Raw genomic sequence first — 18,017 nt, forward strand, 5'->3', positions numbered from 1 at the left:
CTAGGTGGGAGGAGGGAGGTAAGAAAATGTGATGTGCTCTACCAGATGTAAAGGTGTCTGGCAAAATAGCAATATTCTGCATTATTGCTCCAGAGATGAAAATGTTTTAAAATATATGTGCTAGGGATATTATTACTTCTAAGTAGCAAGTTTTTCACTCCTTGCAGTTATGCAATAAACAGAGAATACCTACAGCAGACCAGATGATATATTAATTTTGACCAGAGCCACAAAAATCAACAATGCTGGTCTCAAAGAATAAGTTTAATATTAGTAAGATTATGTTTCCCTACTCAGAGGCAGAAGCCATTTGAGGCTATAAAGTGAATTTACAAAGCATGTACGTTTTGGTAATAAGTAGATAAACATATCTGATAAAAGTTAAAAAAAACATGTATTTTAAATTTTACTTTGAGACCAACACTCACATCAACTCACATTCTATTTGTTAGATATTGTTGGCATAAACTCCTACTATAACCCAGTATGATTGCTATAGGAAAGTAGCATTTTCCTGCACACAGATATTAGGCTCCCACCTTTCAGAAACTTCACTGGATTTTTTTCACAAGAAAATCAATCAAAAAATTACACTGCACATCGATAGACAGAAACCAGTTGTGTCATCATCTGCAGCTGTATTTGAAACCCTGCCAAAATGTTTGGTATTTGGCACACCTCCCTCTTTTCAATTTGTTACAATGCACTTAACCTATCACTGTTGCTCAGTGTACTATAACTTCAGTACAAGCTATTTACTAGTGTGTACCACAGACATTTAAGCATGGTTTTGACAAGAAATATTCTCAAATTATATTATTTTGACTTCCTGTCAGTCATTTCTTAAAATGTGTATGATAAACAAACCTACCAAAATTTTAAAAACCTAACATCATGAAGTTTGTCCTGTATACACATCCTGAAAACACAATATGCTGGATATACTGTCACTAAAATCATATTTTGTTAATTTAACAACCCACTAACTTGATGACTATGGCTTGGGAGGGAGGAGGACAGCTCCTCTCAGGGTCAGGGCACTGCTGTTCTATGTGCTGTACAAATAGTAAAAGATGGTCCCTGACTTGAAGAGCTTACAATTCATCAGGCTCCGTTTTCTCTGATGGCCAACAGAGACTGACTTCAAAGCCCAAATACGTCTGTACAGTGAAATACCTTTGTTTAATATGACTGGCACTGCAGCACCACATTTGGGTCTACACCTGATCAAGACGACAATGCTCCCAAACCTAGTAACTGGATTTCTGCATTCAGTTCTCTCATGACAACGCTAGACTACAAACAGCACAAACCTAATAGTGAGTGATAGATAAGAGGTAACAAGCTTATCGCCTCCCAAAGCTTGTGCAACAGATTACATGCGATATGGAATCTGTGGAGCCTACACAGTGTGGCATCCAGATGGATGCATCTGCCTTACTATTCTTCCTGCTGCCTGTCAAAATTTATTTGCACAAAGCTGACACAGCTGATGCTCACACTCATGTAGAATTAATGGTCTGACATCTGATTTGTATGTTTGTTGGTTGTGAATTGAACTATATGTATTACACATCTTCCCAAGTCAACAAATTAAAGTGACAATAAACTGAAAGATTCTCATGAATGGCCTGGACAGTTTTGATGGAAGAATTAAGAGACTAATTTATTTTTTTAATATTTGCAATTACTGTATTTTGCATACCCCTGGAAGATAGGCACATTTTTCAAATCTGTATAAGTAAAGGCAGTGGGCTATGTGCTGGGTATCCCTATGAGGTTAGTCAATATTATCCTTGTGTTATTGACGGGCAAACAGAGAGAGGTGAAGCAAGTTGACTGAGGGGTACTGTGAATTAGGCATTGGCCTATTAGATAACTTGGGCCAAGATTTTCAGACTTGATTGTCTAAAGTTAGGCACCAACATATGTGACCTGATTTTCAGCCATACTCTGCACCCAAAAACAAATACAGAACTCAAAAAAGTCTGAATATATTCTACACAAACAAGTCAAAACAAATCATGAGGGAAAAGATTAATCATGAGAAGCTGTAGTCCAAAAGCAATTTTGTCCAAAAGAGTTATGAACAACTGAAAAAGGGACAAAAGGGGCTTATAATTTGCTTTTCAATCTTAACTACAGTGATCGCCACCGCTTTGGCTATAAATCATAATGCACAAACCATGCTGTGTAGAGTATATGGTTTTGTCTATTGTAAATGTGGGTTTGCATTCCCTGGGCTCCAAATTGGTACACTATATGCAGTGATTTGAAAAACAACAGAGTTAGTCCCTGCATAGTCTTTGCTTCTGCTTTTTTGTTACAGTTTATCGCTGATGCATGTGTCTTCTACATTGCATCCGACGAAGTGGGCATTCACCCATGAAAGCTTATGCTCCAATACATCTGTTAGTCTTAAAGGTGCCACAGGACTCTCTGTTGCTTTTTACAGATCCAGACTAACACGGCTACCCCTTTGATATCTTCTACAATATGTTCATCATGTTCTTTTTGCTTCTATTCTTAAACAACTTTTATACACATATGGATTTTTGTTAAGACAGTATGTGGTGATACATTTTATTCATATATTAAAAGGTCAGGGGAACCAGAAAAGTTACTAATAAATAATAATTCTCCATTTTTTAAGGAAAAGGCTGCATTGATATACACAAAACTTCTATTCATCAATGCATTAGGTGTATTTATGAATACTATGTGCATTTTTACAGGGCTTAATAAAACATATGTAGACAAGAATATTTGGTTTATAGTGGAAAACTTTATTCCTTTGGATTGAAAAAACTGACCTCCAGTGGGCAATAAAGTAATATCACAATGTTGCTTGTTTTTCAACTCATTTTCTACAGTAAAACTCAACTTCATCCAAGATTTTATATATATGAAGTACTGAGCCATTTTTAAGCCATTGCCGAAGCTCACATGGTTATTTCTGTATATAGCTGGTAAAATACTTTAGGATCCGTAAGCCTGAAAGTTATATCCTTGCAATTTGCATTATAATTTGTTATTTTCATAGGCCTGAGGTTAGAAAAAATTTATTCAAAACATATTGAATACAGATGGTATTTACCCTCTCTCTCTCTCTCTCTCTCTCTCTCTCTCTCTCTCTAAAACTTTGGTTTCTGCCATCTGTTGGTATTCCCTCTGAGACCTTTTCCAGTTGGCTTATCGAGTGCACCTCATCCAGTTCTGGGGGAACACTTTATCCAGTTCTCTGGAATCCAAGAAATCAATTCAACTCCAGACTCTGAGGTTTCTTTATTGGCATACAGTCAAACTACACTTGAGCTGATCAGGCTCAAGCATAGGGCGTGGACATAGAACATATCACACATCCAACCTACATAATAATCATTCAGCTTACACACATTTTTAAACTTTATATTATTGGTTAATATGTCGTATCACACACTTTATGACTGGTCTACTGATTTTTGTAACCAATCCCCATCTAGATCATGAGCTGTTCAAGGACTCCAAAACATGCTAGGCCACAGCTGAAAACTATCACACATTGCTTACTAACCCACCAGCTCGTTTCTACTAATTACATTTTTTTACATATTTACAAGGTGACAAGACTACTGTAAATTCATTCTTTGTTTCATGTCCTTGCTCAGCATAGGCCAACACCATCATTTCTGCAGTTGACTCTTCCAGGGTGTATTTATGCCTGAAAAATTATTGTAAGTCTTGAGAAATACTGAATATCTCCCCACCCTTGCAAGATCCTCACCCTGTCCTTTGGGTCCCCTTTATATTTTTCTGAAGGAAAAGATCTAGCTCGCTCTCTTTTTGTAGGATGATATTATTTATTCAGTATACTATTAACGTCATGTTCCTTATTGATATGATTAATGCTGCCTTACCCAATGGAGGTTTACCTTTGTCCCTGTTCAGCTGTATCCATCTTGTTAACATGGGTAAACTCCTGAGGGTGTTATGTAACTTTGAAATGTTAACTGTAATTTTATTTGTCAAGGATGCTAAAGAGTTGAATCAGGCACTTACTTAATAAAGATTACCTGAACACCAGTGGCCAAATTCTGATCTTTGCTACACCAGTGTAAATCTAGACTGACTCCACTTAGGACAGCTTCTGCAGCTTCTTTTGACTTTATTTTGAGCTGTGGATGCTCAGCACCTCCGAAAATGAGACCAAAGTTGTCTCAAATTGGGCAACCAAACCTGGTGGATACGATCAAAAACTTGGGCTTGAATAAAAACAAAATCAGAATGCAAAATACACCATAAGAACGTTGACACCTTCAAAAACCTAATAGTCACAGGGTTGGAGAAAACAGACCTTCCATCTATAGGATAGTAGAATGCAGAGATAATTGCCAGGTAAGTCCTCAGGGAAAAGCCAGAAAGACCTTTCTTCTTTAGGTGAAGCAGGTATTCCAGAATAAACTGAATGGGAGACTGTGAAGGGGATGTATTTGTTTGGTGTGACCACATAGAGAACTTCTTCCATTTCATTGGGCAAGTATACCTGGCAAAGGGCTTGCTGCTATTTCAAAAGAATGTTTTGCACTCCACTAGAACAACTAGACTACTGAGGCATTAACCACAGAGAATCCAAGCTGTTAGGATGGGCTGAAAGTATTGGGATGCAGAGTCTGGCCATGGTTCTGTGAAATTATGTACAGGACCTGAGGAAGAGTTATGGGATCTTGAATGGAAAGATTCAACATGTCTGAGAACCAATACTGATGAGACCAGTATGGTGCTATCACAATTAGAACAGCTTGATCTTGTTTAAGCTTGCTCAACACTGTTGGCACCAAAGCAATTGCAGGGTGGTGGGGGGAGGGGAAGAGCATAAAGAAGTTTCTCCTTACAGGATAGTAGAAAGGTGTCTCATAGAGACCCTGGACCCCTTGAACAGAAATGGTGACACTTTCTGTTCTGTCAGGTGATGAACAGGTTCACTTCTGGCATTCCCCAGATCTGAAAAATAGAAGTTTCTATGCTTCTGAATGACCATCACAATCTCTGCTGAATGATCTGCTGAGATGGCCTGCTACACATTTCTGAGACCCCAGAATGTGAGATCCTATAAGCATAATCATGTTCCTCATGCAAACAGACCAGACATTTGTTTCTTCTTGGCAAAAAAAGGTCAACCAGGCATTTCCTTGCTTGTTTAGACAGAACATTGCAGCAGTTTTCTCATCAGTTGCACAGAACAACCTGGAGTCTCGGGAAGAAACACATGACAGCACACGTGGCTAGCTTGGAGCTCTCTGACACTGATGGGAGGGAGGGCTCCTGATCTGACCAGAGACTCTGAAAATCCCTTAAATGAGCTCTCCACCTAAGACATGAAGCATATCTGACTAGGGTCACAGAGGGAAGAGTAGGAGGAAATGGAACTACATTGCATAAGTTGGTAGGATCCGTCCGCCAGTCCAAGGAAAACAAAATACTTGCAAGTAGATGAGTCAGCATGACAACAGGGTTGATAGCCAGAGTTCAACCACCTCTGCATGACTCTGAGGTGAAGTCTGGCATACTGAGTCACATACGTATAAGCTGCCATGTGACCTAGAAGTTTCAGTCAATTCCTCACTGTTGAAAGAGGATACGTATTGAAATCTTTGCACAGGTCAAATACCACCTGAAAGCTGACCTGAGATAAATATGCCCTCACCAAAGTTGAGTCAAGAACTGCTCCTATAAATTCGATCTTCTGTACATGAGAAGAATTGACTTGTCCTTGTTGATCAAGAGGCCCATTGAATGAAAAAAGGGTCTGCATCTTCTCAATGGTTTGCTGTCTGGATTGATGTTGAGCTAACCAATCATCCAAAAGGTAGGACCATCAACTGAGAATGGATATCTGCTGTGACAAACCTTAAGAACCTCCTATGACTCTGGTGAATGGCCACATGGAAACAGGCATCCTTTAAGATGAGGGCATCCAACCAATCATTGGAATTTAGGGAAGGAATAATAGTTTTATATGGTTACTCTCACATCTATCTTTTTTATGCCTGTATTGATGTTTCTTCCCCTCTGGGTCCACTGCTCCTCCTGCATGTTGTAAGAGTCGACTAAAAAACAGCTGCCTGGAGAGGGATGGGTTCAGTCAGGTTAGAAATTTGCCCAAGACATACCATATGATAAGCAAGTCAACAATGTCCATACCAGATTGATTACAGCCCGGGTTAATAATGACCGCTCCATCCGTCTCAAACCAGGGCAGACATGACAAGTATACTACTGGCGCACCCCCAACAAAGAGGATCCATGGAAGAGATAACATCACCATAGTCACACGGAATGTAAGGACATTGAGACAAACAGGGAGGTTGAAAGAACTCATGTACGAAATGGAACAATACACCTGGCACCTCCTAGGAATCTCTGAGGTCAGATGGAAGAACTTTGGAGACTAACGGAAGAAGACCATGTATTCTATTACAGTGGAGAGGACAAAAATGTCAACAGCGTAGGATTTCTTGTGCATAAAGATATCAATAATTCAGTATTAGGATGCTGCCCAATGTCCAGCGGGATTATTTCCATCCATCTAAAGGCAGTACCGTTTAATATCACAGTGGTACAAGTCTACGCTCCTACAACAGACTATGAAAATGAGGAAATTGAAGATATTTACAATCAGCTCCAAGACATCATTGATAAGGTACACAAGAAAGATATCCTGATTATACAAGGAGATTGGAATGCTAAAGTGGGTACTGATGCACAGGCAGATTGGCGAGATTATTGTGGCCCGTTCTGTAATGCGGTAACCATTGAGAGAGGATTGAGACTTTTGGAGTTTGCCAGCTATAACAATCTGGTTCTTGCAAACACATTAGGAGCACATAAAGCATCCAGACGATCAACATGGCACGCACCTAATGGTCTACATCACAGCCAGATTGACTACATAATGGTGCAAAACTGATTTCGTTCTGGGATTAACAGAACTAAAACAAGGCACTTCCCCGGTGCTGATATTGGAAGTGATCACAACCTTGTGATGCTAAATTTTTGACTGTGACTAAGGCAAATTGTCAGGCCAAAATTCACCAGAACCAAGTTTGACTTAGAAAGACTCAGAGACTGAAACATTGCAGAGTCATTCCAAGCAATGATTGGCGGAAAATTTGCCCTGCTGCTTGCTATAGAGGAAGACATAGAAACAATGATCAGCCATTTCAACGCTGTAATGAATGAGGCAGCAATGGACATCCTCAGGAAAAATTGTAAGACGACAAAATCATGGGTCACAAATAAAATACTACAAATGTGCGATATTAGAAGAGAACTTAAGAGAGACAAGAACAGCACTGAGGGAGCTGATAAATACAGAGTGACTGGCAGAAAAATCAAGAAAGGAATGAAGGTGGCCAAGGAGTTATGGATTGGAAAAAAAATGCTCTAAAATTGAAGAGTGTATCAATAATAAAAATAGCAAACGAGCCTTCCAGGTTGTAAAAGATCTGATGAAGGAAAGATGGACCAAAGCTAAGGCAATTAAAGACAAAGAAGGGAACAGTCTTACAGAAGAAAGGGACATCATCAATAAGTGGACAAACTACTACTCTGATCTATACAACCACCAGATAAATGGAGATCCTAGTGTATTAGACAGCCCAGATTCAACAAAGAAGGATGACTTTCCAATACTGCGTGAAGAAGTGGACACAGCTGTGAAATCACTCAAGAATGGAAAGGCTACAGGTATTGACAACATCCCAGCCGAACTGATGAAATTTGGAGGAGAAATAGTAATAGATGTACTCACCAAGATCTCCAACAAGATCTGGCAGACTGGTGAGTGGCACTCCACGTGGACACAGTCACTAATCATCACTCTGCCCAAGAAAGGCAACATGCAATTGTGTCAAAATTACCAGACCATAAGCTTAATTAGCCATCCTAGCAAAGTGATACTGAAAGTCATATTGATCCTATGATTCTAACAGATTGAAGTCATAAGCAGAGACTATCATCGCTGAAGAACAGGCTGGCTTTTGTGCTGGAAGAAGTACCACAGAACAGATTTTCAGCTTTCATGTTCTATGTGAGAAGTACTTACAACACCAGCAGGACATCTACCATGTCTTTGTTGACTTCAAGAAGGTGTTTGACAGAGTATGGCTCCTAGTTCTCTGGGCAACCATGAAGAAGTACAATGTTGGTCATAAGCTTATTCTTACCATTAAACAACTGTATGCCAAGGCCAGCAGTGCAGCTCTCACCAAGGAGTCAAATAAACTGTTTTGACGTTGAAGAATGCTTGGAGATGGCAGAAGGTGGAGGAGGAGATCTCTTCTTCTGAGACCTATGGTGTCTCCTGGACTGGTCCTGCTGTTATTAGATAAAAGGATACCTCAGCTGAACCTGAGGGTAAAACTGCTCTCTTAGGACCTGGGGTATAAATGTCCAATGATTTCAGGGATTCTCTAGAATTTTTAAGAGAGTGCAGAGCTTTTCTTTTCTTTCCTGAAAACAAATTTGGGCCCCCAAAGACCAAGTCCTCAATTTGAAAGGCACTCCTAATAACGCAGTCAAGAACCACAACTAAGTGTGACTGCTATCATCATTATTTGAGCAGTTGAATCTGCCTCATCCAGTGTAGCCTGTAAAGATGAACATGCAACTAGATAGCCTTCATTTATAAGGGCCCTGAATTCTTCTTGACTGCAAATTTAGACATTTGAGTCCCTGTTGGAATAATCACAGTGAGCTAACAGAGCCTGATGGTTTGCAATCCTAAACCATAAACCTGAGGATGAATAAACCTCTCTCCTAAATAAATCCAGATTTTTGTGACTTTGTCTTTGGGAGTAGATTTAAAGCACCCTTGCCCCGCCTTCTCATTCACAACGGTCACCACCAAAGAATCCAAGGGTGGAGGTGAATAAAAATATTCATGTCCCTGAGAAGGTACCTATTACCTCTTCTCTGTACTTTACACAATAGATAGGAGAAAAAGTCTGCCAAAGAATTATGGTGGGCTCTTAGATAGCCTCATTAATGAACAGAGCCACCCTAGCAGGTCCAGTAGAATGAACAATATTCACCAATCTGTGTGAATTATCCTGGACAAATTCAATTTGGAGACTCAGGGAGGTTGCAACCCTTTTCACTGGATCCTGGTACTTTTTGTAGTCACCCAAATGTGGGAAAGACAATTCCAACACAGTAGCTTCATTTAGCGATGATGAGGAAGTGTTGAGCAGAGGCAGTAGAGTGCTATCTGCTTTAGTTCCTGTTGAACCTCCATAGCAGGAGGACCAGAACCAGGATCCACAACCTCTATTGGTTGCTGGGTCCCGGTGTCAGTACTGAGAACAGTACTGGACAGAAAATAGCACATTGGCAGAGATATAATAGTGCAGTGCCCAGGGACAGAAGCCCCGGCTATAGAGGAACCCACCATGGGTTCCAAAAAGGCCACTGCTGAACTTAGTGCAGTACCAGAACCAAGCCCCACAGCAATCTCTCTCTAGATCTGCTCCTAAAGAAGTAGTGGAAGCGGTTTCTCAATTTGCATGACAAGTAATAAGGAGATGCTCAGGACTGCCTATAATAGGATTCCTACCAGTAGGATCCCATCTTAGAAGATGACTCAACATTTGACTGTCAAGGTGGTCCAGTACTGAGTGGAGAAGTCACACACCAGAACCTGGACTGGCAAGAGGTAGATGGTACAGGAGGAAGCATCCAAGGCTTTCTTGCTAAAGGGATAATAAGCCTGTACGGAAGTAGTACCAGACTCAGACGGTACGAACAGTCAGTCCCCGATGTCACCACATGCACAGGTCCTAAGACAAATCCTGGATGGGGCCTCATCTTGCATCAGTGGTGAGTCCAGTACCAACAGGTACAAAAGATCTCTGATGGCTGCATACACCTCAGGCATCCTTGGTGCCGATAATGTAGCATGTGATGCAGAAAAAGTTAATGTCATTAAAGGTCCAGGCAACGGAGTTCAGTCTTGACAGTACCACATGAGGCACCAGATTTGACCATGCTACATTGCTAGAATGCAGTACCGGGAAGCGCCTCACAGGTGTGGCTCTAATCTCAGTACTGTCTTCATCTGGTGAGAATCTAATGGACACCTAGACCTTGAAGAAGAGGACTTCTTCTAGCCAGAAAAAGTTGAGTTGCTGGTCTTCTGGTGCTTGCACACTACCAGAGACAGAGAAGGTTACTTACCTGTACCTGAACTTCTTCAAGGTAGACTCTTTATATTCCCACTCATGGGATGCTCTGACTGGTGCAGCCTGAATTGTAGAATTCTAGCTAGTAGCAGCCTTTGGAGTGCTCGCACACCTTCACCACAACTCCCCTCGGTGAACGTTGAGCATTCCAGGGAGAGGCTATAAAAGGGACATGGCATTCCAGCCACCTCAGTTTCTCCTCCTGCAACTGTGAGCCCATTGGTAAGTAAGACTCCAAGATAGTGAGGAAAAGGCGGGTCGGGAGTATGAATATGCACAGTCCATTTTGAAGAACCTCAGTTACAGGGTAAGTAACCTTCATTTTTCCTGAGTGTCCTCTGCATATTCTCATACTTGATATAGATTAATAAACTGTACTCTGACCCAGGATGATGGAACCATAGAGTCTTAATTAAATAAGGACTTGTAGCGGGGTGGTCACCTGCTCCGGCCCAGAAAGGGTTAAAGCCATCCCTGGGCTGAGGCTGGAAGGAAAGCCTGGGCTGATTGGGGAAGGCAGTAACAGCTGGGGCCAAGCCCCAATCAGGTCCAGCTGGTCCCTGTAAGAGGCTGCAAGCCAGAAGCCCAAGCAGTCTCTCTCTGTCTTCAGAGAGAGAAGGGCCTGGCTGCTGGGAAACTCAGGGTGCCTAGAGTGAGGCAGGGCCTAGAGTGAGAGGCACTGGGTTCCAGAGAGGGGCAGCAGGTCCAGACCCAACCTTGCCTATGATGAGTGGCTTATACTGCAGTCTGTCCCAGGGAGTGGGGCTAGATGGTGACTGGCAGTAGCCTTAAACTGAGGCGAGGTGGGGTTTCTGAGTGGGGGTTCCCTGGGGAAGGGGAGACCCAAAGAGAAAGGGGTTACTTCCAGGGGGCATCCCCCAGATAAAGGGGCACCGGAGCCGGGAGGGACACAGGGGCCAAGTGGCGAGGCGGATCACCGGCCTGCAGAGGGCACTCCAAGGCTGACAGAGCTAATTCCCATGAACGACCAGCAGGAGGCACCACAGGGGTGAGTCCGCACTCCCTTACAGGACTGCTTTGCCAAATCTTAAAACAGATCTAAATTCTAAATCTAAGGAACAGTGTTTATTAAAGGTATGAACAGAACTTCATGTTGCTGCTCTACATATCTGTGTTAGAGAAATATGTCTAGAAAAAGCCATAGAGGCTGCCTTCAATCTAGTAGAACGTGTTATAATTCCTCGAGGAAGGGACAACCCTTTCAATTATTAAGCTTCATTAATACATGATAGAACCCATCTTGAAAGCATTTGCACAGAAAAAGCTTTTCCCTTCTTCTTGCTTTCATAAGCAACAAACAATTTTGGGGACTGTCTAAATTGTTTAATCCTGTCTAAATATTAAGCTAAGGTTCTTCTAACATCCAACATATGTAATTTAGCTTCGTCATCCTGAGGATGATATTTGGGAAAGAATATCAGTAAAATTATAGATTGGTTTGTACAACAATCAGAGACCAATTTTGGAAAAACCTAAGATGTGTATGACGAATTCCTTTGCCTTTATGAAAAACAGTGACTAGTGAGCAGGCCATAAATGCATGTAATTCACTTATATGCCTTTCAGAAGTGAGTGCTATTAAACATGCTGTCTATATAGACAGATGAAATAAAGAACAACTCCCCAAAGGTTCAAAAGGCGGTTTCATCAATTGTGATAACACTAAATTCTGATCACAAGACAGCATAGGGCATCTCATTGGAGGGTATATGTTATTAAGGCCTTTTAAGAACCTCTTAACTATATCATTAGCAAAAACTAGGTTTGCCCTTCACAGGTACATGGTATGCTGATATGGTTGGGAGATGACTCTTCACCGAATATAGTGAAAAAAGAAGTAAAAGAGCTGCTTTCTTAAGATATAACAAATATTCTAATATATAGTTAATTGGTGCTGTATATAGATCTATATCATACATAGAAATCTATACTAAAACTATTTTCCATTTATGACTATAACACTTTCATGTGGATTCTTTCCTCAAATGTAACAGTACTTTCTGTACCTCTAACAAACAACATTTTTTCTAACCTTCCTAGAGTCCTATTCCCTTGCTGTTAAATGAAGAGGCTAAAGGTGTGGATGATAAACCATCCCATGTTGTTGCAACAAGTCTGGTCCAAGTGGCAGAAGCTCCATTAGTCCTTGACAGGTGAATTAAGTCCAGATACCATTGTTTTCAGGTCCATGCTGGCACTATTAAAATTACCCTGGCCTTGTCCTGTCTTACTTTGTTTACCACTCTCTGAATAAGAGAGATGCATATGTTAAGCCCTGACCGCACTGTATTAGAAAGACATCCAATACTGCCTGCCCATCTCTGCCTGGTCTCAATCAAAATTTCTGGACACTTCTTGTTGCTGCTGGATGCAAAAAAATGTATTATCGGATTCCCCCATAAACTGAAGAGATATTACTACTTCGTCCTTCAAAGACCACTCATGCATCTGACATTTCGACCTGCTCAGATGATCTGCAAGTGTTTTGTTCATCAATTACATGGATTGCTATTGGGTGAACATCATGTGCCATGCACCATTCCAAAGGCTCTTTGCCTCCATATATAATTGAAGGAAATAAGTCACCCTTGCTTATTCAGATAATTTAGCACTGTCGTATTGTCTGTTACCACCTGAACTACCATTTTGTAAACACCCTGTGTGCTGTGGACAATCCAAAAGGGAGAACCTTGTTGTGGAAAAACGACCACGCGTTGTGTTTGGATCAGAATTGCCTGAGGCCTTTTTATTTTTATGCATGCACGGGGGGTACCAGTGAACTAGCAATCCCCTCGACTACAGATTTTCAAATAGCTTATATAGCATAAAACCACAATTAAGTAATGCATACTTTTTTAATAACATTATTGCCATATTTGGAATACATTCCCCAAAAAAGGGAATATAGCTTAACAAGCTTTTCTGTTTTTCACAGTCTGCCCCTTTGCGGTTCTCAAGCTTTCCTGTTTTTCACAGTCTGCCCCTTTGCGGTTTCTTGCTCTGTCACCTGACATCTATTAATTATAATCTGTTACAAAGGTTAATTTTACTTTTCATAATGTCTACAGTTAGTTCTGCTCTTATGATTTTTGTCTACCCTTCTCCTTTTACTCTTCCCCCCCCCCCTTTTCTCCTTCCTCCAGGCCACACATACAGTTCACCTAACCCTACATACAGTTCACTTGACCAAAGTTTAGGCCTTAGACTATTTTTCCTTCACAACCTGCTACTAAAAATGGTCCTCTCCTACCATGAAATTTAAATATTTCAGATGACATGGTCTTATTGAAATATGGAAATATGTGCCTTTTAAACCAAGAGCTGCAAACCAATCCTGAAGGGATTATAGAAGTTAGAAATAACATGCAGAAATGGAATTCCTTTATATACTTATTTAATTTCCTTAAATCCAAAACATGGCAAAGGTTATCATCATTTTTTGAAATTAGAAAATGACGTAAAAACTCCTCCCTCTTTGATTTCTCAGTACTATCTGTTGCTCCTGACTGCACCAGAAATTGAACCTCTTTCCTTAACAATTCAAAGTCAACTGGATCCCTGACCACCTGTGACCAGAGTTGAAAGAGGTAGATTGATAGTGAGGAAGGGTCCTGAACTGAATTGTTTAATGCATGCCATAACTTCCAAGATCCACCTATTTGATGTTATTAGCTCCAATTGCTGATAAAAACACAGGAGAAATGGTCCCCATGTGTGGCTAAACAATGTCCAACTGGACTGGTTTGTAGCTCCATGTCCTCAGGTCAAATCTTGCAGGAATCACAGAAGACAAAGAAGTGGAAGCTTTCCCTTTATTATTATGAGGTTTAAATGACCTTTTCTTCTGTTGTTGTTGTTGAAGTTGGGGGGTATGATGTTGAGAATAGTAATAATAAGTCCTTCTGTGATAATTATAACAAATCAATGAAAAAGGTGGGTATTGCCTTTGGTATCTAAACAGAAGAGCTGAATATGTCTTCTTTGCTATATTAAAGAAACCTAAAGATCTAGCTGTAGATCTTACATTTTTTTCATTTTCTCTACACCTCATTAGTCTGTACATTAAGCAGACCCTCTCCTTTAAAAGGAAGATATTCAGTCCTCATCTGTATCTTGTGAGAAGTCCTACTGAACTGAACCACACATATTAGCGTGAGAACTGAAGCTAGTGCCCTAAATGAAGCATCTGAAGAGTCAAATGACGCTCTCAACTGCTGCTTAGCAACATTCTGTCCCTCTGTCAAAATAGCATTCACTAGTCTTTTATGTTCATCTGGTAGGTCATTAAGAAACAAAGACATTTTTCCCCATAGATGACACTGGTATCTAACTACGACAACTTTATAATTAGATATGTGCATGACTAATATAGCTGAAGAAAATATTTTTCTTCCAAATACATCTAATCTCTTCCTCTCTTTATCAGATGCAATAGAATGGATTTGGGTATTTTTCAGTCTTTGAAGTGATGCCTCAGCAACCAGCCAATTAGAAGATGGATGGGTATGAAACATAGCGAGCGCTTCCTGAGGCAATTGGTATAATTTGCCCACTTTTTTGATCCAGAAGAGATCTTGGGTGGTGGAAATAGAGCAAAAATCCAGACTTCTTCCAGCCATCCGCTGACTCTTGGGGAAGCAGTTAGCTGGATTAGCCGTACCAAAACATCTTGTATCCACTCAGAAGAAATACCTGTCTCACTTACTGATGGAAACAGATGAATACGATCAATGAACCATTCCCTTAACTGCTATATGTTGCACTACTGTGCTGGTGCCAGTTACTGAATCTTAATCAGTTCCCTTCGTCAGTTCCTTAGCTCTTAATTGATTGGTTGAAAGTGAATCATCTGGATCCAACACAACAGGATCCAAAGAGGTATGTCCCCTGCTCTTACCTCGAGGACCTGTATCCAAACTAGGTTCCTTAAAGAGCATCTGTCTAGATGAGACTTCATCTTACAGATTGGCTCTTTTCAAAGAGGATGACACAGACCAGAACTGCTTAGCACCATAGCTGAATCCTTTTAATCAAGTTGGCTGTGGAAACAGGCCGCCACCACTGTGATCTTCTTTTAATCCTTACTTTTTTCAGATCCTGTGTTACAGGGCACCAAGGAGGATTTATCCTTCCTGGCTGAATTGTTTGGTGCCAAAACAGGACTTTCCTTTCCAGGTAGTTTCATTGTCAGCGCTTTCTGCAGTACAATTGCCTGAAGTCTGTTTTATCTTTTCTTCTTTCCTCATGTTGTAAAAGTTGAGCAACTAGAGCATTTTGAGGAAGACTGTCCCTGTTTTAAACACGTCAAGCATCTGACACATGCCTCTGACACGTGATATGAGATGCAACTCTTAAATCCATGCTTTTTAGCTTTTCATTCTAACATCTTAAGTAATTACTGTAACTAACTTGGATAACACTGACACACACTGCTAACAAATGCTATAACTAACTTCTTAACATGGATCTGAAAGAAACCTGTAGCAACCTTCTAAATGATTCAACTGGTTGCAGCTGAAGCACTATATCCCTTCTATATTCTTGCAATGCCTGACATTTATTCAAGAGAGGAGTGGGGAAGGAGCATGAGTGCTCCAGCAGCTACCACTAGCTAGAATTCTACCATTCAGTCTGCACCAGCTGGAGTGTCCCATGAGGAGGAATGCAAAAGACACTCAAAGGAGAATGGTGTCGTCTCTACAGCTTCCTTAAGGAAACGGAATCTGCCGAGTATGGCAGTGCACTCAGGGAAGGAATGGAGTCTGAATCTCCTTGTGCTGGGTGGCTGGGTACCAAATGGGGGCACAAAGCTGCTTCCTCCAGAATGTCTCTAAGTTGAACTTCCCTCAGCTTTTTACTTCTGGTTTTAACCCTCCTCCCTACAAATGGGGCACTTATGCTTGACATGTCCTTCTCCCAAACCTTTTAAACCACAGTGAGGATCAATGACTGCACTGATTTGTTACACCAAGAACAGTGCTTAAATCCTGGGACTTAGGCATGGCCCGCTACTGAGCCAACATCTTGAAAAAAAGCAAAGCAAAAAGAAAATCAATCTAAAAACAAATACCACTATCGATACCATAGCTATAACTATTTTAAACTAGCTACTCACAATAAAGATCTCTAGAGAAGATTTATAAAGAGAAATATGAAAAAGTGATAATCTCACATATGCTCAAACTACAGACCACTGAGGAAGGGGTCAGGTGGCTCCACCCCTTTATACTCTCTGCAAGCAGCATGAGTGTGTGGAGGGCGCATCTGATGCCCCGACAAGTACTGCTATGGAAAAAGTTCTCCAGCTCTGGTGCACTGGCAAGCAGACACCTACAGTGGAATGGACATTTGCAAGCACTCAAAGAAGAAACATGGCTTTCAAAATGAAAGAGGGAACATCCAATTCCATCAATATAAAATAAACAACTGGTTGCTTGATTCTTTATCTCAGAGTTTAAGTTTAAACACAATAAATAGGATAGCAATAATCTATGACCACAACAGAGACTTCATTTTATGTTTAGAAAAGATCATTAATTAAAATACCTGCAAGAGAAAGAAAAGTGATAAACTCATAGCCAGGATTTACAACAAAATAAAGAAGCTACGCATTAGAAATGTAGTTCATGGTTTCAACTGAACCAGTGAGCAGAGGAAACACTTTATATATCTATCATTAGTACAATTTAATAAACATTTGTCACTTATGAAATGTATTGGGAAATAAATAGATTAGATCACTCTGTGCTCAAAATGGAACAAATGGGTCAAATTGAGCTCTGGTTAAGCAGACAAAACTCTTATTCACTTCGGTGAGAACTATGCTAATTTATTCCAGGACCAAATTTGTGCTCAAGCATCTTCCAGATATAATTAAAAGGTATTGTCATCTCATATTAATCAATATGTTTGAAATTTTTCACTATACAGTGTTTCTAATATCTCCTTAGATGTTGCAATAGAAATCCTCCAAATATCCATCTCTGTAAATATTTATCTTGTCTTGTTGGCAAATTCATTTTCTCACTGTTATTTAATTGCTATTTTATCATCTTGCTTCTAACAATAAAGAAACAAATCCTACACACATAACAAATAACTATTAAAATAATCAAGCATTCAAGTCCTGTTTAAAAATCTAACAATAGTTTGATTATTTTTGACAACCTTCCTTTTTTTAACAGCCTAACCTCTATACAAAAAGCAAAGCCAGGAAACGCTATACATGTATCAATAAATCTTCATTTATATCTACTTATAATTTATTATTTGTATATTTTGCAGTACATTATGACACACCATAGATCTCTGTTTTACAAATTTTTCTGCATTTCTATTAAAGCAAACACAGCATGACTGCAATACATAATTTACTATATGTATTAGGAGTGGGCTTTTTTGCCAAACCATAAAGTATTGGACACCAGTTGTTTTAAGAATCATGGACAATCTTCCTTATTTCTTTTGTCTGTAACCCAGCCTCCTTGATTTAGGGCTTGATCTTGCAAGGTACTGAATATTTCCTCTAAGATGCAAGGTGGAAGGCACCCAGGTCAGCAGTTAGTAATTATTGGGTAGGAGTAGGTTGGGAAATGGAATTTCCATTGTGTGGGAAATGCCAACATTTCAAAATTTCCTTTCAACTCAAATCAGAACAAAGAGTTGAAATTTCAAAATTTACCAAAAAATGAAATTTTGGGAATATTTTATTTCAGAAACAGCTAAATGGCTGTATTGAAACACTTCATATTGAGGAGGTTGAAAATTTTGATGTCCACT

The 18,017-nt window shown here is 40.1% G+C and overlaps 1 protein-coding gene across 17 annotated transcripts in view; it reads right to left on the bottom strand.

The window, feature by feature from the left end:
• Window positions 1-18,017, bottom strand: part of CTNNA3 (catenin alpha 3) — a 939,042-nt gene that overhangs the window by 348,814 nt on the left and 572,211 nt on the right. The window lies entirely within an intron of this gene.

This window comes from Chrysemys picta, chromosome 7 (assembly GCF_011386835.1).
Source record: "Chrysemys picta bellii isolate R12L10 chromosome 7, ASM1138683v2, whole genome shotgun sequence".
Lineage (NCBI taxonomy): Eukaryota > Metazoa > Chordata > Testudines > Emydidae > Chrysemys > Chrysemys picta.